The 27,771-nt window shown below is 43.0% G+C and overlaps 1 protein-coding gene and 1 pseudogene across 24 annotated transcripts in view; both read right to left on the minus strand.

Moving 5' to 3' along the window:
* Positions 1-27,771, minus strand: part of LOC125450923 (receptor-type tyrosine-protein phosphatase delta) — a 2,532,553-nt gene that overhangs the window by 1,475,897 nt on the left and 1,028,885 nt on the right. The window lies entirely within an intron of this gene.
* On the minus strand, positions 22,360-22,506 carry LOC125451356 (5.8S ribosomal RNA; annotated as a pseudogene).

The raw sequence follows: 27,771 nt of genomic DNA on the forward strand, positions 1-27,771 counted from the left end.
GAGAGTATAGGTGGGGAGCTAGGGAGGGGATAGGACAGTCCAGGGAAGACGGACAGGTCAAGGAGGCGGGGTGAGGTGAGTAGGCAGGAAATGGAGGTGCAGCTTGAAGTGGGAGGAAGGGATGCGTGAGTGAAGAACAGGTCAGGGAGGCAGAGACAGGCTGGGCTGGTTTTGGGATGCAGTGGGGGAAGGGGAGATTTTGAAGCTGGTGAAGTCCACATTGATACCATTGGGCTGCAGGGTTCCCAAGCAGAATGTGAGTTGCTGTTCCTGCAACCTTCGGGTGGCATCATTGTGGCACTGCAGGAGGCCCATGATGGACATATCGTCTGAGGAATGGGAGGAATGGGAGGGCGAGTTAAAATGGTTCACGACTGGGAGGTGCAGTTGTTTACTGCGAACCGAGCAGAGATGTTTTGCAAAGCGTTCTGCAAGCCTCCGCTTGGTTTCCCCAATGTAGAGAAAGCTGCACCGGGTACAATGGATACAGTACACCACATTGGCAGATGTGCAGGTGAACCTCTGCTTAATATGGAAAGTCATCTTGGGGCCTGGGATGGGGGTGAGGGAGGAGGTGTGGTTGCAAGTGTAGCACTTCCTGCGGTTGCAGGGGAAGGTGCCGGGTGTGGTGGGTTGGAGAGGACTGTGGAGCGGACGAGGGAGTCACGGAGAGAGTGGTCTCTCCAGAAGGCAGACAAGGGTGGGGATGGAAAAACAGCTTGGGTGGTGGGGTTGGATTGTAAATGGCGGAAGTGTCGGAGGATGATGCGTTGTATCCGAAGGTTGGTGGGGTGGTATGTGAGAACGAGGGGGATCCTCTTGGGGCAGCTGTGGCGGGGGCGGGGTGTGAGGGATGTGTTGCGGGAAATGCGGTCAAGATCGTTCTCGGCCTTTGCGGTCCAAGTGGAGGGCCTTGGTGAGGTAGGTGATTTCACCGAACCCATCTCCAACTATCTGGACTCCAGTTTCTTCCCTTTGGTCCAGGAACTCCCTCCCTACGCCCGTGACACCACCCACGCCCTACTCCTCCTCCAGAACTTCCAATTCCCTGGCCCCCAACACCTCATTTTCACCATGGACGTCCAGTCCCTATACACCTGTATTCCTCATGCAGATGGCCTCAAGGCCCTCCGCTTCTTGCTGTCCCGCAGGCACGACCAGTCATCCTCCACTGACACCCTCATCCACTGAGCCAAACTAGTCCTCACACTCAACAACTTCTGTTTCGACTCCTCCCACTTCCTACAGACAAAGGGGGTGGCCATGAGTACCCGCATGGGCCCAAGCTATGCCTGGCTCTTTGTAGGTTATGTGGAACAGTTCCTCTTCCGCACTACACAGGCCCCAAACCCCACCTCTTCCTCTGTTACATTGACGACTGTATCAGGGCCACTGCTTGCTCCCAAGAGGAGCTCGAACAGGTCATCCACTTCACCAACAGCTTCCACCCCAACCTCAAGTTCACCAGGGCTATCTCCAGCACATCCCCTCACTTCCTGGACCTCTCAGTCTCCATCTCAGGTAACCAGCTAGAAACTTATGTCCATTTCAAGCCCACTGACTCCCACAGCGGCCTAGAATACACCACCTCCCACCGACCCTCCTGAAAAAATTCCAACCCCTATTCCCAATTCCTCCACCGCTGCCGCATCCGCTCCAACGATGAGGCATTCCACTCCCGCACATCCCAGATGTCCATGTTCTTCAAGGACCCCAACTTGCCCCCACAGTGGTCGAGAATGCCCTTGACCACGTTACCCGCATTTGCTGCAACACATCCTCACACCCCGCCCCACCACAACCGCCCCAAGAGGATCCCCCTCGTTCTCACATACCACCCGGCCAACGTCTGGATACAAGCCATCATTCTCCGACACTTGCGCCATCTACAATCCGACCCCACCACCCAAGCAATTTTTCCATCCCCACCCTTGTCTGCCTTCCGGAGAGACCACTCTCTCTGTGACTCCCTTGTCCGCTTCACACTCCCCTCCAACCCCACCACACCCGGCACCTTCCACTGCAACCGCAGGAAGTGCCACACTTGCCCCCACAGCTCCTCCCTCACCCCCATCCCTGGCCCCAAGATGACTTTCCATATTAAGCAAATGTTCACCTGCACATCTGCCAATGTGGTATCCTGTATCCATTGTACCCGGTGTGGGCTCCTCTACATTGGGGCAACAAAGCGGAGGTTTGCAGAACACCTCTGCTCGGTTCACAATAAACAACTGCACCTCCCAGTCGCAAACCATTTCCACTCCCCTCCCATTCTTTAGATGACATGTCCATCATGGGCCTCCTGCAGTGCCACAGTGATGCCACCCGAAGGTTGCAGGAACAGCAACTCATATTCTGCTTGGGAACCCTGCAGCCCAATGGTATCAATGTCGACTTCACCAGCTTCAAAATCTCCCCTTCCCCCACCGCATCCGAAAACCAGCCCAACTCGTCCCCTCCCACCATTGCATCCCAAAACCAGCCCAGCCTGTCTCCGCTTCCCTTACCTGTTCTTTCTCTCACCCATCCCTTTGTCCCACCTCAAGCCGCACCTCCATCTCCTACCTACTAACCTCATCCCGCCTCCTTGACCTGTCCGTCTTCCCTGGACTATCCTATCCCCTCACTAGCTCCCCACCTATACTCTCCTCTCCACCTATCTTCTTTTCTCTCCATCTTCGGTCCGCCTCCCCCTCTCTCCCGATTTATTCTAGAACCCTCTCCCCACCCCCCTCTCTGATGAAGGGTCTAAGCCCAAAATGTCAGCTTTTGTTCTCCTGAGATGCTGCTTGGCCTGCTGTGTTCATCCAGCTTCACACTTGGTTATCTTGGATTCTCCAGCATCTGCAGTTCCCATTATCACCGATCACATTCATTTCAGGGCAAGACCTGAGGAAGGGTCACCGCACCCGAAACATTAACTCTTTTTCTCCTTCACAGAGGCTGCCAGACCTGCTGATCTTTTCCAGCAACTTTGTTTTTGTATCAACCACAGCGGATTTGGAACCAATATCAGTAGGTCTGCAGAGCCTCAACAGAAAGTACAAGGTTTAATTTTGTAAAGTACAAGGCCCAATCTTGTAAAGAAAATGAAATAAAGAGAGGGAAATAAAGAGAGGGAGAGAAAGGAGAAATGAAAAGGGATTAAAAAAATTTCAAAGGCAATTATTTATTTCATATTTTCAAATCTCAATAGTATTTAAACGTTGAACAACTCATACTCCATTCTTTTAGAAGTTCATTTTCAGTGTCAGTTATTCTTCGTTCGGAATTAAAAGTTATCACATCTTTAAAAATGTACTTGCACTGGAATAAACAAGGCCCAACATCAAACACCACACTCTCACATGCTTCTAGAACAGCCACTCTAAGGGGAAAGCTTCTTGATTTCCATCTTTAATTGAGTATTTCTGACAATGCCAGAATTTGCTGTCCGACTTTTCCTTCAACACGAATAGTCAGACAGATATTCCTACTGCCCATTGCAATTCCTTCAACTCAAGCAGTGGAGTGTAGGCCTGTTTTCTGATCAGTGCAATGGTGTTAAGCTAATTGGATGTGGAGATGTCAAGAGGCTGGACAAGAAAGATGGAGGACTGTAACTTGGCTAGGATGCGTGACATATGTGCTGTGCAAGTATTTTAGTGTGATAAAGTACTGAACATGTCATTCATCACTTGCCCTCTATCATGTCTGCATTTGCCCTGGAAATGATATGCTGTTTCAGTTTTGCAAAGACAAGAAGCACTTACTCTCTGGATCCAAGGGTGATTGGAAAGATAAAACATTGAAACCTTTTGAATTTTTTGTGCTTTCCTAGCTCACGTTATTTTTTGTGCCACATTTTTGCATGTTGGGATGGCCACAAGTATGAATTTTCTGCTGTCAGAATTATTATTGAGAAGATGATAGGAAATTTGAATGTCCATCCCCATGTAATCTTCTTTGCTGATGTAGGTTTAGGAAGCCTAAAACAATCTGTGTCCACTCATTGAGGCTTGCTGAGCAGCCTGTAAATCCAAACAAGTAAATGTTAAATTTTTTGACATTTTCAAAAGTCACTGTTAGAAGCTGCATTGTAATGTAAATGTATTTAGATGCATTATCATAGGCTTTGTTTTGTAAAGACAAGTTTACCATGACATTGAACACTATTATGTGAGCAATGACATGCATTACAGCACTTTTCCGTGTTGAGAAATTGTGATAACACTCAAAACAGTTGAAAAGAAAATGAACTAATTAACTCTGAGTTGTTTACACTGAGATTCAAATTTCCAGAAAACTTCAATACTTGAAATAAAACAATGTAATTAAACATTAAGTCAAAATTTAAGGACCTGTTATATTCTGATGTTAAACATAAATGAAACACCAGTTATGACATGACAGAAGTAATCTAGTGTTTGACTTTCAATGGATTCCATTATTAATACTTATAAAATTTATTTAATAGTTGGGGCAAGTATGATTTCTTAGAGTTTCAAGGTCCAAAAGTGCTTATCTCAAAGGAGGATGTCAAGCGTCAGATCTTGATTTATAATTTTGAAGCTTGATAAGTGATTATTAGTCTTCGGTGTCCGAAGTGAACAATTCATTTTTACAACAAATAGATCACTGGAGGAGATTTCAATCTTTTACATGTCTTACAGACAAGCTTTTGTTTTACAATGTTGGGACTTTGCACAAAACAGTTCTATTAGCTGATTAAAGACTTATTTTTTCAATGTGGATTTCAAAGATATAGAGATATTGCCATCGTGAATACTAGGTAAGTATTATAGCATCAACACAGAATCCCGATAGTGTGGAAGCAGGCCATTCAGTCCACCGAGTCCACATTGGCCCTGCAAAGATTATCCCACTCAAACCCCACCCCAGCCTGTCAACCTGCATTTCTCATGGCTAGTCCACCAAGTCTGCATATCCCTGGCATTATGGGCAATTTAACATGGCCAATCCATCTACACATCTTTAGACTGTGGGAGGAAACTGGAGCACCGAGAGGAAACTCACTCAGACACTGGGAGAATGTGCAAACTCCACACAGACAATCGCCATGAACAGAATTGAACCCAGGTCTCTGGCACTGTGAGTCAACAAATCCAAATTCTCTGATGATATAAAATTGAGCGAATTATAGACAGTGTAGATGACAGCACAGAATTACAAAAGGATGTTGATAGCCTAAGTGAAAGGGCAAAATGAGTCAGATGGAATTCAACATAAACAAGTGTGAGATTATCCATTTTGAACCAAAAAAGGATAGACAAGGATACTTTCTAGCTGATATGATTTTAAATACAGTGGATGTCTGAAGGAACTTGAGGGTTCATGTGCATTGATCTTTAAGATTTCATGAGTGTGTGCAGAATATAATCAAAAAAGCTAATGGATCGCCTGTCTTTATAGCAGAGGATCTGAGTACAAGGATTCAGAAGTTACGCTGCAGTGCTACAAAGCCCTGGTTTGACCCCACTTGGAGCACATCTGGGCATCTCACCATAGGAATGATAACATTGGCCTTGGAGGGAGTACAATTTATATTTATGAGAATGATACCTGGAGCTCAGGGGTTATGTTATGAGGAGAGATTATGCAAATTAGGTCTGTTTTCTTTTGAATTTAGAAGATTAAAGATGATCTGGTCGAAGTCTTCAAGGTATACAGGAAAACACAAGGTAGATTAAAAAAAAACTATTTCTATTGTTTGGGGATTCTAGAAAAAAAGACATATTTCAAAAATTAGGACCAGACTGTTCAAAAGATGGCAGTTGTTTGGAACTGCCTTTCATAAATATCAGTGGATGCTGGATCAATTATTTATTTTAAGCCTGAGACAGATACATTTTGTTAAGCAAAGGTATTATTGGCCAAAGGGAGGTACATGGAATTGGGCCACATATCAGCTAAAATCTCACTGAATGGTGAAACAGGCTCAGGTGGCAGAATGGCCTACTCCTGTTCCTACGTTCCTCGAATTTAGTTTATAGTTAAGTTTGTATACATGGGAATCGAATGTACTTGCTGAAAAATAGTTCATGTATCCTTCCACCCTGCTACCCAAGAGTTTGACTAAGGGCAAGGATGATACATAGGGGCCAGTATCCACCCTGATTATGTTTGCAATGCAGTTTTCTTGCGCCACTGCTCATTGATGCCCTTAAACAGCCAATTGGTTGCTGCTTAAGAGGCATATCCGACCAATGTTGGTACTAACCCAGCAGTGGGCAGGGACTCTCAATGCAGAGCTTGAGTTGCAAACCATGGTGGGATGTTTGCATCTGTGTTCGCAAAGGGTGTCCATCTTTCCATTAGGAATAGGGGATGACATCTCAGTCCGAGTGCTTGATTGAGAAACATTTTGTGAAGGAGGTTGAACAATCAGGGGAATAAAGCAAAATAAAACCCGACTCTTTGGAAATAAATATATTAGTCATACAGGAGCTCCATTTTGATACATGCAAGACAAGTCTGACCAATGTGTCTCATTCACTGCTTTTACTCATTTGTCATTCCAGGACTCCAACCTTTGCTGCCAACCACGTGATACCTTCCTCCCCACAGTCACCACTTTGTGAAGCTCATCCTATCTTCATTCACCTCTGAATTAAGGTCTGAACATTTGGTGATTCTTATCCGGGCAAGAGTCTTGGTGAAGTGGTAAACCCCAGACATGGACTTTCCTGCTCTTCTAATGTTGCCTGACCTACTGTGTTCCTCCAATTCCACACTGTATTGGCTCTGACTCCAGTATCTGTAGTTTTTGCTGTCTCCAGGAACCACTGCCCCTCCAACAGGACCACCAGTCAATCAAGCTGCCGGTCTCTGACTGGCCACCATCATTCATTGGACAGGATTTCTTTCACATGGTCCCAGGCAATGGCTCACCACTAGCCTGTCAACTGCTGCATTCTCATTTCCAGAAAGCAACACTCGGCTAAATGGGGTGGGGGGCAGGAAACACATTCACCTCTTGTCTTGTACAATCAAACTGGCAACTTTTGCATTATCGAACTATTGACGAAGCTGGTTGGAAGATTGTTCGTTATCTCCCTGCCTCTTTGTAGGTTACGTGGAACAATCCCTCTTCCGCACCTACGCCGGCCCTAAACCCCACCTCTTCCTCCATTACATTGATGACTGTATCAGCACCGCCTCATGCTCCCACAGGGAGCTTGAACAGTTTATCCACTTCAACACCTTCCACCTCAATCTTAAGTTCACCTGGACCATCTTCAATACCTCTCTCTCCTTCCTGGATGTCTCTGTCTACATCTCTGGCAACCACCTAGAAACCGACACACATTTCAAACCCACTGGCTCCCACAGCTACCTAGAATACACCTCCTCCCACCCACCTTCCTGCAGAAATGTCATCCCCTATTCCTAATTCCTTCACCTCCGCCATGTCTGCTCCCAGGGTGGTTCCACTCCCGCATATTTCAGATGTTCTCATTTTTCAAGGCCCACAACCTCTTCCCCTCAGTGATCAAGAATGCCCTCGACCGTGTCTCCTGTATTTCCCACAACTCATCCTTCACGCACTCTCCCCGCAATAACAACCAAAAAAAATCCCCCTTGTCCTCACCACCCCACCAACCTCAGGGTCCAAGACATCATCCTCCAACAATTCTGCGTTCTGCAATCCACCCTCCCCACCCTTTCCTGAAGGGTCACTTTCTCCATGACTCCCCTATCCGCTCCACACTCCCCTCCAGCCCCACCACACCCGACACTTTTCCCTGCAACCGCAGGAAATGCTACTCCTACCCCTACACCCTCACACTCACCCCCATCCCAGGCTCCAAGAAGACTTTCCACATCAAGCAGATGTTCACCTACACATCTGTTAATGTGGTATACTGCATCCACTGCTCCCGCTGTGGCCTCCTCTACAGCAGGGAAACCAAGCAAAGGCTTGGGCACTGCTTTGCAGAACACCTACGTTCGGTTCGCACTAAACAACTGCGCATCCCAGTCGCAAGCCATTTGAACTCTCTCTCCCATTCCACAGACAACATGTCCATCCTGGGCCTCCTGCAGTGCCACAATGCTGCTGCCCAAAATTTGCAGGAACAGCACCTCATTCTGCTTGGGAACCCTCGAACCCAATGCTATCAATGTGGTCTCCACAAGCTTCAAAATCTCCCCTTTCTCTAACATATCCCAAAACCAGCCCGGCTTGTCCCCGCCTCCCTAACCTGTCCTTCCTCCCACCTATCCCCTCCTCTGACTCATGCCCCACCCCCTTGACTTGTCCATCCTCCCTAAACTGATCTATTTCCTCCCTACCTACACTCACCTTTACTGGCTCAATCTCTGCCTCTCTGCTCTGTCTGTCTCCTCTATCTATCTTCTATCCGCCTCCCCCTCACTCCCTATTTATTTCAGAACCCCCTTACCCTCCCCCATTTTTGAAGAAGGGTCTAGGCCTGAAACGTCAGCCTTCCTGCTCCTCTGATGCTGCTTGGCCTGCTGTGTTCATCCAGTTCTATGCCTTGTTAACTCGTTACATCAATATCTACTTTTCTCCAATTTTATTTTGAAGTTGAAATACCAATTTTAGCCAATTGGCTTCTTGTTGTAATTGTCTGACTCATTTTAAGTCATATTTTGGATTCTCATTTGCAATACAATAGATTATTTCTTGTCAATCATTTATTTGCAGGATTAATTATCTCCAGCCTGGAATATAATCAAAAGGCTCATTGTTCTGCTATCAGAACAGTTTGGGAGACCCTGAGCAGCATTTCACCAGCTGCAATGTCACTGCCAGGAGAATATGCAAACTCCACACAGTCACCCAGGGCTGGAATTGTCCCTGGCACTGTGAGGGAGCAGTGCTTACCACTGAGCCACCTTGCCATACTCCTTTGGGTTCACTATTTTCTCGCATCTTGGTGACTAAAACTGAATGCAAGGTATAGTCTGATCAGATGGTCCTAATTCTAGTAAAACAATTACAATCTGAGTAACATTCAAAGTGTATCTTTGATGCAGAAACATATTCAGTATTTGTTATTAATCTATAATAATTCAACATGAAATTCCATTTCAAGTATAAAACTGGTAGTAGCAATAAATATGACCTGCAGTAAAAGAACAGCTAAGTTGAACCACAAAGTACATCACCATTAGTGTCAGGAAGGATAAATTATGGACAGTGAAAATTCACTTAATTAAAAGTCAAACGGTGAGAATAGGGAGAATAATGCAACAAATGAAAATCAAGAGGGACTGTGAATTTACCAGTGTTACTCGCAACTTCCTTGATCATTTTTTCACATTAACAAAATATGCTGGCAGAGCAAGTGATAAAAATTATTTTTAGGGTTTTTAAAAAAATTATTCCACATTGGTACAAATTGGAATTGCTACCAATAAGTTTCCTTTCCATTGCTTAGGTTATGGCGACTTGTATTTTGGCAGATTTAAACTGCAGTCTCTAATGCATGACAAATGTGAGGGAGAAAAGTTCATCAAAACGAATAGGTAATCTGTGTGTATTTTTACGCAGCATGATCATTATTTTCAAGTGTCGATTCAAAGCATTAGAAATAACAACAATAAATATTCACAGTCAACTGCAATTGTTATAACAATATTTGCAAAGGATTAACATTGCAGTGTATTTTCTTTAAGCCATGGTTTGGAATGAAGAGCAAGTTGGTGGATTAGACTGGATAAATTCCAACATTGTCCCAGTTATATATCAGAAAATGTAGCTCAATTTCGTTGAACTGAACTTAACTGTATTTCTGGGTTAGGGCATTTTCCAAAACAGTATAATATTCTTTTAGGACGGATTAGCCCTTCATTTCATACTGAGCTTTACTTGGATTCTGTTAACTGACAGCAATTCTTTTGGACATGGGATAGTCTTTAAGCCCTAATCACCTCACCACCAAAAATGATTGCTGAATCTCCTACTATCAATATCACTGGCTTACCATTGACCAGAAATCAAACTGCACCAAAAATTTCTATAATGTGGTCACAACTGCAAATCAGAGACAATGAATTCTGCTGTGAGTAGGTCATTGACTTCCAAAGTCAGTCCACCATCTTATAAATGCGCAAGTCAGGAATTTGATGGACTGTTCTCCATTTGCCTGGATAAATGCAACTCCAACAACATTCAAGAAGGCTTGGCATCATCTAGAACAAAATAACCTGTATGATTAGCTGCCAGGTACCACTATTCGCAAACGTACAGAGATAGGGGTGTGTGCTATCTGCAAATAAAGTGCAACAACTAAGGCTCTTTCAACACCTTCCAAACCCCAAACCTCTACCTCCTTGAATAACAAGGATAACAGATACATGGAAACATCACACTGCAAACATAGTTTTCAAGCCAGGCCCATCATGACTTAGTTATAGATCACAGTTCCTTTATTGTTGCTGGATCAAAATCATGAACAGTGCAACGTGTGTGCCTACATCCTGTGGAATGTAACAGTTCAAGAAAGCAGTTCATTACCATCTTCTCCAGGGCAAAATGTACAAAAGGTTTTGGCCATCCAGTTCACATATCATGAGTGAATTAAAAAATACACAACTTCCGGCTATGATTCCCTCACTCGTGCCTCTCCCAACACCACTTGTTTCAGTCTACAATTGAAAATTGTATTCATTCTGCTCCTTTTCACACTAAAATAAATGGGTTTGGAATGTAGCAGTCATAGTAATGCGTCAACACTCCAGACAGTTACAGTTCAGAACTTGGTAACAGGAAGTTGTGAAATGATTTCAATAAATATGGGCGGCACGGCTGCCTCCAAGTGCCAGGACCCGGGTTGGATTTCACGCTCGGATCACTGTGTAGAGTTTGCATATTCCCGTAGACTTGGATTTCCTCCCACAGTCCAAAATTGTGCAGGTTAGGTGGATTGGCCATGCTAAATCAGCCATACAGTCCAGGGACGTGCAGATTAGGTGGATTAGCCATTGCAAATGCAGGATAACAAAGATAGGGTTGGATCAGGTTGGGATGCTCTTTAGAGAGTCAGTGAGATTTGATTGGCTGAACAGCCTGCTTCAACACTGTAGGGATTCTATGATTCTATGAAATGTAAAGTTGACAGGGCAACATCAGAAGGAGTTATCATCTTGTAAAATTTAGATAGTCAATAAATGCAGTCTTGTCAGTTTCACCCACATTCTAAATTTATACAAAGGAAGTCTTGCCTTTGTTGCATTTGTGCAGTCTCAGATCCAAGAAAATAGTTTAATTGCGAACAATAAACGTAGCAACATATTAAATTTTATGTGGTAGATTATTAAATTTTATTGGCATAATTGTAAGGAATTAACAAAGACAGTTTAATAGTACTAACCTGATTATTAACATTCCTTAATTGATCTTCTTTAAATAAAACTTTTGATAAGGTACCCCAAATGAACTTGTTTAGCAAAATTAAAGTACATGAGATCAGGGACAATTTAGTTGCATGGATTAAGGACTGGCTAAGAGACTCAAAAGAGAATGCTCATGAAAGGATCATTCTAACATATGCAGGCTGTGACCAAAAGGGTAAGCAACAGTCAATACTTGGGCCCCAGTCATTCACAATACATATCAATGATTGAATGTGGAGACCAAATGAAATATTTCCAAATTTGCAGATCTTACAAAGCTAAACAGGAATGTGTATTGTGACTGAAGAAGCAAAATATTTTCAGGAGGATTTGTACAGGATTAGCAATTATGCAAGAACATGGCAGATGGGACACATCGTGGAAAAATGCGAATATCAGTTCAGTCAGAAAAAAAAACATATGTGCAGATATACCTAAATGTTGAGAGGTTGAAGAGTAGATGTGCAAAGAGACTCGGATGCCCTTGTCAATATGTAACTGAAGGCTAACACGCAGGTGCAGCAAGCTATTAGGAAGGCTAGCAGAATATTAGTCGTTATCACAAAAAGCTTTGAATGCAGGAGCAGAGATGTCTTGCTTCAATTATACAGAAGCTTGGTTGAATCACAGTTGGAATATTGTGTGGAGCTTTGTCTTTCTTATTTCAGGAAAATAATATTGTCACAGAGGAAGTGCAATGAAAGTTCACAAGACCTGTTCACAGGATGGTGGGACTGTGCTTTGATGAGAGATTGGGTGAACTGGGCCTAATTCTCGAGCGTTTCAAAGAATGAGATATGATCTGAATGAAACCTACAATATACCGAATGGGATGGGAAGGGTAGATGCAGCTAAGATGTTTCCCATGGTTTGGGCATCTAGAACCAGAGAACACAATTTAAAAATAATGAATACTGTTTAGAATGGAAATGAAGAGAAATCTTTTTCCTCAGCGTTGTGAATTTTTGGAATTCTGTACCTTACAGGGCTGTGGAAGCTGAGTCATTGAGTATATCTAACATAATCAGTAGTAAATCTTTGATGCTGAATGGTAGAAAGGCTAATGGACAAAGTGTAGATAAAAACATAGGTTTGAAGAGCTAAAAAGCCTCCTCCTGCTTCTATTTTCCCGTTCTTATTGATGACCTTTTGCTGAACTTTCGATATTAATGGAATCTCAAATTTCCCAGTAGGGTGTGGTTGCACATTAATAGTACAACCACTTTGTTATTATGGGAAATCAGAACAGGTATTCCAAATTACAATGTTGACTAAGTAATGAACTAATTAATTTGTGTGCTGCAATCTACAAGATTTATAACTTCTGAACTTTGAAGATTAAACTGTTTGGATTGCAATCCCTGTGGACACAGTGCAGTATGTGAAAAAAAAAATGAAATATGGGGGCTATAACTTTAAATAGCTTGATATTCAAACCTCATCTTAAATTCATACCAATAATTACACTTCATTTTCTTAATTTTTATCGCACCCAAAAGTGGAAAGGGGTAAAGGTTGACAGGGGCTGTTTGCTGTGCATTTAAAAACACATGAATAGGAGCATTAGGAGGCCATGTAGACTTTCAAGTCCGCTCCACCATACTAAATGAATATAGCTGACTTTCTATCTCAAGTCAACCTTCCCATCAAATCTCCTTATCTCTAAATTTCCTTAATGCCCAAAAAAATCAATGATCCTTATCTTTAGTAAACTCAATGGTGGAAAATTGTAATAAATGTGTGCGATATATACCATCATTTGGAAATTCAAAATTTTCACAGAGGTAGATGTATTTTGGTTTCAGTTTTGTGCGGGTGCATTCCTTTTTAAGGATTTCATTAAAGTATTTGGAACAGGGACCTAAATATATAATTTCCAAAGAAAGCATGCAATTCAATCAGTTACCAAGCAAGAAACTTGTGGTGTTTATTGGTGAGATGTTTATTCGGTTGAGTTTTGACTGTCAGTGATAAAAGATCAGAGGACGTTCGTCTAGTCTGAGTTCAGTTCAGAAGATTGAGAAGTTCACTTCAGGTGAACCATTTCCTCTTCACAGTAGAACAAAGTTTCAGTTTGAGACAACAGTCACTTGCGCAGAAGGGCTTCAGTTTGTGAAGTCTCTAAGTTTTTGACAGGTTCTATAAAAGCTTCTAAGTTGTCAGAATTGAAAAGAGGTCATCAGGTTATCAGACACTCCAATTGCAGCTTCACTAGGATCCAACATAATTGCACTGAGACCTCCTGACTCTGATACTCAATTCCATTCCAAAAAAAAATTAACTATGTTGTATTTCTTTCGTAATTGCTTACTGATCCTACATGTTAACTTGGCATGCTTTTTGGACATGTACCCAGTTTACTGATTACCAATAGCTCCTAATGTCTGTCATTTAAGTTGTTTCTTTGCATTCTTCACAGAAACATGGTCCCCCTCTCCTCAGGAAGAATACACTTGCATCATAAGTAATATAACAAAAGATAATTGGACTGATGACTGGAATGAATGAATTCTCCAATGAGGAATCATTGCAGAGACAAACCTTGTATTCACAAGAACTTTGAAGAATGACAGATGAACCAATTATTAATGATAGAATTTTTAAAGAGCTTGACAGGGTAATGAAAATGCATATCATATCCTGCATTGTAAATGCATCTTTAAATTTTCCCTGAATTGCATTGCCAACAAAATTTTAGCGAAGTGAAAGGCACTGCATCAGTTTTAAGAGAATCCCCAAAGTGTGGAAGCAGTGTGAGAGATGACTGCTGTGTGAAAAACAGCCGTAATGACAAACTGAATGACACTCAGTAGATTGAGGCTGATGAATGACAGTGCCATTTCAGGTACAGAATCCTTGTTGGATTCTCAGCTGGCAAGTCAGCCAACAGATTTCCTTGAAGCTAAGTACAATCGCCCTGACTACCCATTTAGACTCGTGCCTTTGTTCACCCTGCAGTCATCATCACCCTAAGTGCAAGTGTGTATGTGCATGTGTACATATGGGATCAGGAGTGGTTGTACAAACATAAATCTGAAAGGCTGTCTGTGTGCTTTGCTCAGATTAGCAATAATAGCAAACATTAAAGGGATGCTATTCACATGCACAGAAAAACAAAATGCCATGATGCATGCACATCAGTGCTTCATGAAAGAGTTAAATGCTGTTTTTGAGGTGCATTTTTCCCTCACTTCATTCACTGAATATGTGATTCAGACTAAGGTATGGTACACAGACAGTGTGAAGGCTTATGTTGATGCACATGCTCACCATTGACTGGAAAGCCTCTGACCATTCTCTAGTTATCTTCTTTACGTCTTTATGCATTTTGTAATTTTCAGTGAGTTCACCTCTCATTCTTTGAAACTCAAGAGAATACACAGCCACTGTGCGCACTCTCTCTTCATAGGACAGTCCTCCTTGCCCAGCAACATGTCTAATGAACATCTGTTGCAAACCCTCGAAGAAGATAACATCTTCCTCAAAATAAAGAAACCAAAAAAAGAGTACTGAGCACTCCAAGTTCAGTATAACCAAACTCCTGGACAGCTGAAGCGAGACTTCACTACTATTGTACTCATATCCTTTTGAAATAAAGGTTAACATTCCATTAGCCTTCCTGACAGTTTTCTGCAGCTGCATCTAAGTCTTTGGTGATTTATTGACCAGGACACTTAGATCCCATTGTACATCTGTATTTTCCAAATTCCAAACACCTGTGAAATAATACCTCTTTTACTTACCAAAGTGGATAATGTCATATTTTTCCATGTTACATACCAACTGCCATGTTCATAGAATCCCCAAGGTGTGGAGGCAGGCCATTTGGATCATCAAGTCCACACTGATCCTTCAAAGAGTAGCCCACCCAAACCCACCACCCCACCTTATTCCTGCAACCTTGCATTTCCCATGGCTAATCCACCTAATCTGCACATCTCTGGGCATGTATAGCAATTTAGCATGGCCAATCTACCTAACCTGCATATCTTTGGATTGTGAGAGGAAGCCAGAGCACCTAAGGAATTTAGGCATGGGGAGAATGTGAAAACTCCACACAGGCTGTCACCCGAGGGTGAAATCCAACACAAGTCCCTGGCACTTTATTCTTGGTCATAAACTGGGCCTGTCCAAATCCTACTGAAGAGATAATAAAAACTGTAGATGCTGGAATCCCAACCCAACATGTCAGCTTTCCTGCTCTTCTGTGCTGCCTGGTCAGCTGCGATCCTCCAGTTCCACACTGTTATCACCAAATCCTCTTGAAGCTGCTTTATATCTCCCTCACGACTTACACAGCTAAGTGGGAACATATCATCTGCAAATTTGGAAGATTACCTTTGGTCTCCAAATTCAAATCATTGATATATATGTTATGAACAACTCATGACAATATTTGCAGAACCCATGAATCACTTCATGCAAATATGAGAATGCTGCATTTATTCTGACTCTTTTTTGCTGTCGTTTAGCCAATCACTAATCCATGCCAGTATGTTATCTTCAGATTCTTCAATTTTAATTTTTAACCTCTGAGAAACTTTATCAAAGCCTTTTGAAAATCTAGATATATTATGTTCATTAATCTCCTTTACCAATTTTATTCCAGAAAAGTTCAAAACTGCAATTCGCCAATCATGACTCCCCTTTCACAAATCCACACTGACTGTGCCCAGTTAGGTCATTATCACCCAAGAGCCAATTTATCATATATTTTTATGCATTTTCCTCTTACTGTTCTACTTCCAGGTCCATGTGTCTTGTTTTCTCTCTTTCTCCCTTCCTAAATAGTGGGTGACATTTGTAACCTGTCAATCCACAGGAAATATTGTAGCATTTATAAAATTTTCAAAGATAATGACCAATCAACTATCTGTATGGTTATTAACTTACAGCCTCATTAATCTATCCAGTGCAATCTTCTTACTGACGCCAATTTCCTTCATCTCCACGTACTCCATATATATGGATATCGTGTTTTGGAATACTTCTGACACCCTCCTCAGTAAAGACACAAAATAATCAAGCAGCTTCTCTGTCTTGTCTCTGTTCTTCATTATAAATGCTCCTGAATCTGCATGTAATTGACCCACATTTGTTTTATCCAAGTAAATTCTTGCTACATATTTGCGCTTTTATTATGCACTTTCATGTTTTTTTTTGCAAGGTTCCATTCGTATTCTGTTTTCTTTTTAGTCTTCAGAATTTTGATCCTTTTTCCATTGTATTTGCCAAACCTCCCAATCCTCAGAATTACTGCTCTTTCTGGTAAATCTGTAAGCTTTTTCTTTAAATCTTTTCATCTAATTTCCTTTCACAGCCAAAGTTGACTGGCCTTTTTTCAAGTTTTCAAACATTACTGCTGTAGGCCATATAATAGTTCATTTAAAGAATATCTTTTGCCTCCGTACAGTCATGTCTTTAAAAGTTATTTTCCTAATTCACCACAAACAATTTGTCCACTCATCAAAATTTAAGAGCTGCATTATCTTTTTGAGCTCTTGCTAAATTGCTTGGTATAGGTTATTAAGTAAGATTTCATTACATCTGCAAGATTAAGGTCCTTTTTCTCAAACTCAATCTACTGCTGCTCTTGGGAGTGTATCTCACATTATTGACATTGTAACTGCAAGACAGACTATTCTATGGTTTTAACAGACAGCTGGGTTGTTAAGAATATTCAAGCTGAAACAGACAGAATCAAGGGATGCAGGGGAAAGGCAGGAAAGTGGAGTTGAGGATTAGCAGATCAACCACGATCTCTGTCAACAGTTGAATTAGCTCAAATGAGCTGAATAGCCAATCTCTGCTTCAACATCTTACGATAACTTATCAGTCTAAACCTGAATTTGTGTGTGTGGGGATGTGATTCTAAAATAATATTTTTGCTGAACTAATAATCCAAGACCAAATGGAATCTAGATTGTTAGAATTAAAATAAATGTACGATTTTGAATTACAAGTCCAATGATGACCATGAAGCCATTTGAATAATCAACCTGGCTCATTCATGTCCTTTCACCGTGGAAACTGTTGTTCTTACCTGATGTGGCCAACATGTGACTCTAGAAGAGAGAGAGTGTGGTTGACTCATAACTACCTTCTGAAATGGCCTCAAGTCATCAGTTCGAATACAACTAGGGATGGGCAGCAAATACTGATCCATCCAGCAGTGCCCACAACTCATGAATAAATAAAAACTGTGCAGAGAACATTGGGATAGTAGGAACTGCTGATGTTGAAGTCTGAGATAACAAGGTGCAGAGCTGGATGAACACAACAGGCCAGGCAGCATCAGAGGAGCAGGGAAGCTGACATTTCGGGTCTGGACCCTTCTTCAGATAATTTTGGGACTTGGTTTGAGCCATAAAATGATTCCAATGTGATGATTCATAATCTGGAATTCCATCCCATGAGTTAACGTGCAAAGCGTTCATAACACATGTATGGTGCACCTGTGACTACAATACAGTGACTAAGTCTGGATTATTGCATGTCAGAATTTCAATAGAAAGTAGCTTCTCTTTAATCATTTCAAAAACTGTCTTCTCGGCTGAGTAAGGCTGGTTAAGGAGATAATTGCTCCCACTTGGCAAAGTGATGCTGTACATCATTTCTGCACTTTGGTGCCAGAAATTCACTGCCGGTTCTCGTTTTCCTCGGATCCATTGAGTCTGATGTCTGGGAAATGTGCCAAATTATCACTAGCAAGCAACCTAGGATGATGTTTCCTCTTAATCCTTTATTTAACTGAGTGAGATCCACACGCAATCATTGCCCCCGAGATGTGAGCACCTGAGCACCACTTTCTCCATTCCGTCATTGAAATCAGGGTCAGGTTGGCAATCATGCAAAGTGAGATCTACCTTTTCCATTAAAAAGATGGGAAATTTTCCTTGGAGTGTACAAACAGATGAGTTGGAATTTTCTTACAGAGAAATGCGATAGTTCTGCTTCAATTTCCTAAATATTTGAATAAATTTGGAAATCCTTATTCAAATTTTCTCCCATTTTATCCTCAATTGTTGTGACCATTTGAAGAGACTTAGATGAATGCAAGCAGAACTGCGCAATTATGAAGTATCAGCTGTATATATAGCAAGTTTCACTGAAATTCTGAACCCCGAGTAAGCTTCATACTCCTGAAAATCTATGCCTACTGGACTTTGGAGTTTTATGTTTGCTGATCTTCATCTCAAAGACTTCAACCATGTCAAGCTGTCAATGTTGAAAAAGATATCCCATGTCAAGTTTAAATCCTGTTTCAAACCTCAGTACTTTTAAGATGATGATCCATAACCTGTTTTGATTCTCTTTGCACTGGCCGAGGAATGCTGTCTTCATCTTTTCTTCTTTGTCATTAAGTTTTCTCCTTGTTGCATAATGTGTTGCAATGCAGGACCTATGATTTGTTTTGAAAGGATTAACAACCATTAGCTAATAATACTTTATCTAGTGTTCCAGCTGCTCACCACTAAAACACTCAGCACCCACTGGAGGAGAATCATTGCTTGTGATTTGTTTTGGCACCACAATATGTTCAACTAAAGATGGGCAATGATGTGATTAGAAGAATACCCAGGTGTCCCACAGTTCTGCTTGGTATTAGACCCTGATTTTTGTACTGGGATGAATTGCTTTGCTTGTTCCAGTGGGTTTATATCCATGAATACAATTCCTTGGATTGAACAAGGTCATCCATCTTGCTGACAACTACATACTATCTTAGATAGATAACGAAGCATCCTTCAAAGCTCCATAGATGTAACTTTTGGCAAGACAAAATAATTCTATTAATAAAAAGACTTCTGCTGATTTTCCCTAAATGTTAAGACTTTTAATTAAATCTTGCTCAATCTGACTTGCAAATTTCTTTTGGGATGAAAGTACATGTTGAATGTTTTTCTCAATGCATTATACTCCATTGAACTTTCTGCCACTCTTTGTTTTACCAGAGCACTGTCAGTTGTTGGGCTTATGGCATCTAAAATGTACTGATGTGATGGTGATAATTTGTGTTCTCAGCCTGAAGTCTTTCTCTAGTCCTGAACTCCCACTTCTGGTCTTGTGGACCTTCTGGGTTGTCAAATGGTTCTGACAATGGCAAGTTCTCAACTGGACTTGCCATCCCTTTATGCCCATTGTGCCTGCCTGATTGAATTCTTTTTTCATGACTTAGATGAATCCCACTGTACAGTAGACTCGATCTTTGAATACATTCAAAGTGTTGGTTTCCCTTCTTTCTAGCAAAGTGGTACAATCCGTTCTTTTGCTTCAGGATATTTTGTTTTATAGCTGGGCTTCAAAGACTTTGAAGGTTCTTTTACTTGCCCTTTGCAGACTTTCTACTCGATCATTGCATAATCTAATGTTTCCAAAGTTGTTGCCCTGCCTTTAGAGTCTTCTCCTTTTCCAGCTTTATTTTTGCAAATTCTTCTAAGATCCTGGCCTGTTTTTAGTGATCACCCAATTTCTTCCTCAGCTCAACCCTGAAAGTCTTCTGAGCTCTTTGGCCTTTGGATTCTTCCCTTTTCATAGGAGTCCTTGAAGCTCTGTTCTAGTTTCATAGGTCTTTTCCTGACACCTAATATATTTAATCTTGTAGCCAATGCTGCTCCTTGTACATTGAAATTCCAGTCTGGAATATCTTGACTTGTCGGTTTCTGCACATATACTATTTGGGAGACTGCTTCCTTCTTATGGCTAAGTAAGGCTCTTCAACACATTACGTAATGTAACAGTCCATTGTCTCTCCTGTGGTATCTGACCTCTCTCTTCATATGCCTGCTTTAGGCCGGCATCCTCTCTCTTACTGAAGTCAGAATCATCTGATCAGTTACATCCTCAATGAGTTAGATGAATCATTGAATGTATTCACTGACCCAGACTAAGTTGATTTGAACAGATATTTGACCTAGAAGTTATTCTAATATTAATCAGGGACCAGCAAGAGAGTGGGGTTGATGGCATGTTACCATTAAGCATCATATTGCTGAGTGGCAGAGCCAGAGGGGCTAGGTGGCCTAGTTCTGTTCATACTTATCATACTACAGAGTTTTAATGAAGCACCTTACTTGTCCTCCACATTCTTAGGACAAACACACACCAGCTGCTCAAAGTTCAGGATGATTATTGACTTTCTGCTTTTGGTCTGGAAGAACCAGATTTCAGTTTAAAATCTCTCCTTCACAACACATCTAAGCTATGCTCTATTCACACGCTACTTGGCTTTAAGGGTTAAAAAACTTGAAGTCATCATTGCATGATGAGGGAAAATTCAGCTACACCACCCACCAAGTAAGTTAATAACTTAACTATGACAAAATACACTGAGGAATGATGTGATCTGTTTTTAGCACAGCATCTTTTGTGTACATTTTCAATGTTACCATTGTAAATATAAAAGAACAAAGAACAGTACAGCAGAGGAACTGGCCCTTTGGCTCACCAAGACCACTGAACATACAATGTCTTTCTAAAGTAAAATCCATTGTCTCTGCAGTCTATAGCCATTTATTCCCTGCCTGATTCTTATATCTGTCAAGATGTCTTTTAAACGTTGCTATCGTATCTACCTCTATGGTCTCTGCTGGTAGTGCATTTCAGGCACTGACCACCTGAGTAAAAAGCCTGCCTCTCACATCTCCTTTATATTTAATCCCTTTTATCTTAAACCAATGTCCCCTAGTTGTTGACATTTCTACTGTGGGAGAAAGACTCACCATCCATTTTATTCATGGTTCTCAATGTTGTAAACATCTTTCAGGTCACCCCTCATCTTTTGATGTTCAAGTGACAACAAATCGAGGTTGTCCAATGTCTTCTCATAGCCAATAGCCTGAAAACTAGTCAATATGCAAGTTAATTGTTTCTGTACTCTCGCCAAAGCCTCCATTTCCTCTGGTAAAGTGGCGTCCAGAACTATACACAACATTCCAAACATGGCCTAACTAAAGTTCTATCCAATTACAACATGGCTTGTTAACTGTTAATGTTCCATGTCCCAATTGATGGTAGGCATGCTATATGCTTTCTTGACTGTCTTATCCACCTCTGTTACCTGTTTCAGGGAAGTGAGGACCTCTGTACGTTGGTACTCCTAAGGGTCCTGCTATTTACTATATACTTCTTGCCTGCATTTGATCTCCCAAAATGCGTCATTTTGCATTTGTCAGGATAAAGCTATCTACTATTTCTCCACTCAAGTCTCTCTATATTCTGCTGTTTCCTCCGGTAATCCTCATTATCTGCAGCTTCACCAATTTTTGTGTCATCCACAACCTTAGTAATCAGGCCATCTACTTTCTCCTCAAACTCATTTTTATATATTACAAACAATAGCAGTCCCATCACTAATCGCTGTAGAATACCACTGCTCACAGTCAGATGAACACTGCTCTTCTGTCTTCTATCACCAAGCCAGTTCTATATCCATTTTATCAGCTCACCGTGAATCCCATGTGACTTCACCATTTCTATTTGGTTGCCATGAGGCACTCTTTCAAAAACTTTGTTGAAACCCCCAAAGACAATATCTACTGCCTTGCCCTCATCAACCATCTTTATCACTTCCTCAAACCAAGAATCACATCTATGTGACACAACCTTTCCTGCACAAAGCCATGATGCCTATCAGTAATAGGCCTTTTCTTTTCCCAAACATTCATAAATCTATTCCCAAGAATCGTCTGCAACGGGGGAAGGGGAGTTTTTGAAGCTGGTGAAGTCCACATTGATACCATTGGGCTGCAGGGTTCCCAAGCGGAATATGTGTTGATGTTCCTGCAACCGCAGCGCAGACCGACACTGCGCCGGGCCCGGAGCGGGCATACGACCTGACGGGGGAATGAGCAGGGCACCAGGAGAAGGTCGAGCGCTCCGACGCTAGAGGGGTCCGGAGTCTGCATTTAGGGGGACAGAGAGGAGCGACGTCCTCTGTGACACACCCAGCCACGCTCCTGCCCGGCCATGGGGCGGGTGCGATTGATTGCTAAGTGACCCTCAGACAGGCGTAGCCGCGGGAAGAACCCGGGGCCGCAAAGTGCATTCAAAGCGTCGATGATCAATGTGTCCTGCAATTCACATTAATTCTTACAGCTAGCTGCGTTCTTCATCGATGTACGAGCCGAGTTGCTGACATACTGTTTTGGTTCCCATTCCCCTGCTGCACTGCTTAAACCCTGCCAAGTGGGACTAGCAAACCTCCCTGCCAGGATATCAGGTTGCACCTAAACTGGAGGTGCACTGTTCTTCTTGTCCACATCCTACCTGCCCAAAAGATATGCCAATGATCCATATACCTGAAGCCCATCCTCATACACCAGCTCTTTAAGCACATGATTAACTATACCATCTTCCTCTCCCTAGCCTCATTGGCATTTGGCTCAGGAAGTAATCCTGAGATTACAACCCCAGACATCCTGCTTTTCAACTTCCTCTTTAACTCCCTTAACTCTTTCTGCCGGACCTTATCTCTCTTTCATTAGTACCAAAATGAACCTCAACATCTGGCTGCTCATCTTCCCCCCTTCAGAATATCACATACTCTCTCAGAAATATCTTTGACCCTGACACGAGGGAAGCAAGATACCATCTTGGAATCTTTCTTGTGGCCACAGAAATGCCTGTGCCCCTGATTATAGAGACCCTGATCACTATTGCTCGCCCACACTTTGATCCTCCCTGCTATATAACCACATCAGTCATGATGCCACTGATCTGGCTGCTTCTTTCTCAGAGAGAACATTCTTTGCAACAGTATCCAAAATGGTTTATCTGTTTCACAGGGGAATGGCCACAGGGGATTCCTGCACTGCCTGCTTACATTTACCCATCTTCCTGGTGGTCAACCAACTCTTCTCTGTCTGTGTAGCCCTCACCAGTGATGTGACCAACTCACTAAATGTGCTATCCACGACATTCTCAGCCTCATGGTACTGTATAGTGAGTCCATCCACAGCTCCAGGCACTCACCACACAGCAAATCAGAAGCTGTGTTTTAACACACTCCCTGCATACGTTGTCAGCAATGACACTAGGAATGTTACTGATTTCCCACATATTGCAGGAGGAGCATTCCATGGGGTTAGGTTCTACTGCCATTTCAAACCTTAATCAGCTACAGACAATATAAGACTGACTTCATGAATTCAGGTTGCTAAATTATTCTGAATGTAACAGTGACATATTCTTGATCCTTGGTGGAGTTATTTCATACCAATGACTGCAGAAATATCATACTCATGCAATTAGTACTAAAACAACACTGCAGTGTAGTATCAGAGATAATGGGAACTGCAGATGCTGGAGATTCCAAGATAATAAAATGTGAGGCTGGACGAACACAGCAGGCCAAGCAGCATCTCAGGAGCACAAAAGCTGACGTTTCGGGCCTAGACCCTTCATCAGAGAGGGGGATGGGGGGAGGGAACTGGAATAAATAGGGAGAGAGGGGGAGGCGGACCGAAGATGGAGAGTAAAGAAGATAGGTGGAGAGAGTGTAGGTGGGGAGGTAGGGAGGGGATAGGTCAGTCCAGGGAAGACGGACAGGTCAAGGAGGTGGGATGAGGTTAGTAGGTAGCGGGGGGTGCGGCTTGGGGTGGGAGGAAGGGATGGGTGAGAGGAAGAACCGGTTAGGGAGGCAGAGACAGGTTGGACGGGTTTTGGGATGCAGTGGGTGGGGGGGAAGAGCTGGGCTGGTTGTGTGGTGCAGTGGGGGGAGGGGATGAACTGCGCTGGTTGAGGGATGCAGTAGGGGAAGGGGAGATTTTGAAACTGGTGAAGTCCACATTGATACCATATGGCTGCAGGGTTCCCAGGCGGAATATGAGTTGCTGTTCCTGCAACCTTCGGGTGGCATCATTGTGGCAGTGCAGGAGGCCCATGATGGACATGTCATCAAGAGAATGGGAGGGGGAGTGGAAATGGTTTGCGACTGGGAGGTGCAGTTGTTTTTTGCGAACTGAGCGGAGGTGTTCTGCAAAGCGGTCCCCAAGCCTCCGCTTGGTTTCCCCAATGTAGAGGAAGCCGCACCGGGTACAGTGGATGCAGTATACCACATTGGCAGATGTGCAGGTGAACCTCTGCTTGATGTGGAATGTCATCTTGGGGCCTGGGATGGGGGTGAGGGAGGAGGTGTGGGGACAAGTGTAGCATTTCCTGCGGTTGCAGGGGAAGGTGCCGGGTGTGGTGGGGTTGGAGGGCAGTGTGGAGCGAACAAGGGAGTCACGGAGAGAGTGGTCTCTCCGGAAAGCAGACAGGGGAGGGGATGGAAAAATGTCTTGGGTGGTGGGGTCGGATTGTAAATGGCGGAAGTGTCGGAGGATAATGCGTTGTATCCGGAGGTTGGTAGGGTGGTGTGTGAGAACGAGGGGGATCCTCTTGGGGCGGTTGTGGCGGGGGCGGGGTGTGAGGGATGTGTCGCGGGAAATGCGGGAGACGCGGTCAAGGGCGTTCTCGATCACTGTGGGGGGAAAGTTGCGGTCCTTAAAGAACTTGGACATCTGGGATGTGCGGGAGTGGAATGTCCCCTACTGCATCCCTCAACCAGCCCAGTTCGTCCCCTCCCCCCACTGCACCACACAACCAGCCCAGCTCTTCCCCCCCACCCACTGCATCCCAAAACCAGTCCAACCTGTCTCTGCCTCCCTAACCGGTTCTTCCTCTCACCCATCCCTTCCTCCCACCCCAAGCCGCACCCCCCGCTACCTACTAACCTCATCCCACCTCCTTGACCTGTCCGTCTTCCCTGGACTGACCTATCCCCTCCCTACCTCCCCACCTACACTCTCTCCACCTATCTTCTTTACTCTCCATCTTCGGTCCGCCTCCCCCTCTCTCCCTATTTATTCCAGTTCCCTCCCCCCATCCCCCTCTCTGATGAAGGGTCTAGGCCCGAAACGTCAGCTTTTGTGCTCCTGAGATGCTGCTTGGCCTGCTGTGTTCGTCCAGCCTCACATTTTATTATACTGCAGTGTAGTGTAGTGTTCTTCACTGATTTTAAAACCAAAGACCAGGTGTAGTCAGAAAATAAGCTGATTTCTGAATTCGCAATAGTATATCTTTCTGAACTGCTGCCAAGAGCAATGGACCTACCTGCTGAGCATCATAATCGAAAGAGGACATTATTTAATCAACAGTCCACAGTGAAATACTGTTTGGAGCAGAATTATTCACATCTATTTTCTGGAAACCCAGTGTGGAAACACATAGGAACTGCCAATGATTTTAGAATCACAGTATTCTCTACATCATTCATGTAGAAGTGATCTGGTGCAGTGGTCAAATTGGGCTTCCCATGCAACAGATGTGATACATTCATTGCGGAAAAAAAAAAGCTGATCTACTGAAAGGGAAAACAGGCAGAAAATTTGCCTTCCAGGAGACTGATGCACACTATGCAGCTCTGTTTCACAGACAAGCTCCATAGACAGTGAGGGACAAAAAGGCCCAAGCAGCCACCGCAATCTTTGCAGTATTCATTTTGATTACCTTAATAGATGGAAAAGCAATGTTACTGTAGACTTTCAGCAAGCATGTTGACATGTGAATTGCAGCCATATGTCAAAGTGACAAAAGCTCATAAAAGTTTATGGGGTCAGAAGGAGTGAAAATGGCACTAAAATTGGAGATGCCATTCCACAGAAATCCAGTTTTCATCAGGGCTTTTTAAAGAGTCCACCTTGATTTAGGTAATGAGCACGCACTAAGACCTCTCAAACTGGTTGGCTCCAAGTTGTCGATTACATTTGTTACTCACAATGTGGCCTTCTCTACACTGGGGAGACAAAACAAAAATTTGTGTCCCAATCTATTGCAGTGCTCCAGTGAGGGGCAGTGCAGGCTCGGAGATCAGCACCTCATTTTCCACTTGAGGACCTTGCAGCCTCCAGGGCTCAAGTTCAGTAACTTCAGAGCCTGCTTCCATTCTTCTATGTTTATTCCTTATCCCCACACCCTGGTCCTGTCATGTCATGGCTTGCTTTCAGGACAACCTACCGATTCCCTTCTACTCTGCTCACATTGCCACTAATTCAGCTTCTCTTGTGTCCTGGTTTACTATCTACAATTCAATTATTTGCTGGCCCCTTTCATTTTTCTCTTTGAGCTCCATCTCCACCTATCTGCTCACCCCCACTTCCACATCTCTTCCTACCCCCATTTTCAGCATAAATACCACTTTTTCATAGCTACTATCAGTTGTGACAAAGAGCCACCAGGCTTGAAATGTTAATTCCCTTTCCTCCTCACAGATGCTGCCAGATCTGAAGAGTTTCTCTTACAGTTTGTTTTTTTTTTTAAGATCTTCACCATCCACAGCTCTTTGTTCTATTTTACTCTTGAACTCATTTCCCCCTCCCTTTCCTTCTGATCAAGTTCTTCTCCTAAACTCACTTCTTGTCGAGTATTTACTCACTATTGTGGCTTACCATTCTCTGATGCCAACCTGTACTCATCAAAGGACTTAGTTTTATCCCTCTGTGTCCCCTACTCTAATGAATTTTTGATATACCATGATATTGAATTCTTTTATCACCACCTCCCCCTCCATGCCCATTTCTTTGGACAGGAGTCATCCTGCCATCCCACAGACGCCTTCCTTCCACCTGGTTTCCATCCTGTGGCCTTTTATCTGCACTTGACCTTTTCATTGAGAACTGTTAAAATGACATTGATAGCCTTAATTATTCTGCTCTCGTCACCCATTTCAACCTATTGACCTTTGAATTGACTGTACTCCATCCTCTCAGATCCAATCTTGATTTTGTCATTAAGTTTGCCAACGGGGGTGACGCTGAATTCTGGCATACTGACCTCTATATTGCAGAAGTTGAATGCTAGCACTCAGGTATCTCCTCCTACTTTCACCTGGACCACTGAGTATTAGGCCATTGTATCCATGACTGTCACCAAACTCATCTCTTTGGGAATCTCCCTACCCACAGCCTCCCAGCTCATTGTCCCCAATCCATTACAGCCGGCTTCTACCTTGTCTCCAAATCCCTTTGAAAGGACTGCTGTTGCAGACCCATTGTTTCTGCCTGCTCCTGGCCCACAGATATAATTTCTTCCGACCTTAATTCAATTTTTTCCCTCCTCAACCAGTCCCTTCTCACTTCCATCTACATTTCTCCTGACGCTACAACAGTTTCAAAACTTCCAGTTTGCGGGCGTTTATGAAAAATGTCAATTCCACACTGTTTATTTACACAAGATAAAATCTGCCATTCTGTTTTTGCCTCAAAGAGCATTTTTTAAATCAATCTTGAGGTCATTTTTATACTTCTCCTGTAACTAGAGAACATGCCTAAGTGCTTGATGCCATTTGTGTATTTTTAAATTTTAGATTGCTTTTATTGTTCTGTGCTGGGGCCGTGCCAGTTGCACTAGCCCTTAACTGGTATGGTC

This window comes from Stegostoma tigrinum, chromosome 3 (assembly GCF_030684315.1).
Source record: "Stegostoma tigrinum isolate sSteTig4 chromosome 3, sSteTig4.hap1, whole genome shotgun sequence".
Lineage (NCBI taxonomy): Eukaryota > Metazoa > Chordata > Chondrichthyes > Orectolobiformes > Stegostomatidae > Stegostoma > Stegostoma tigrinum.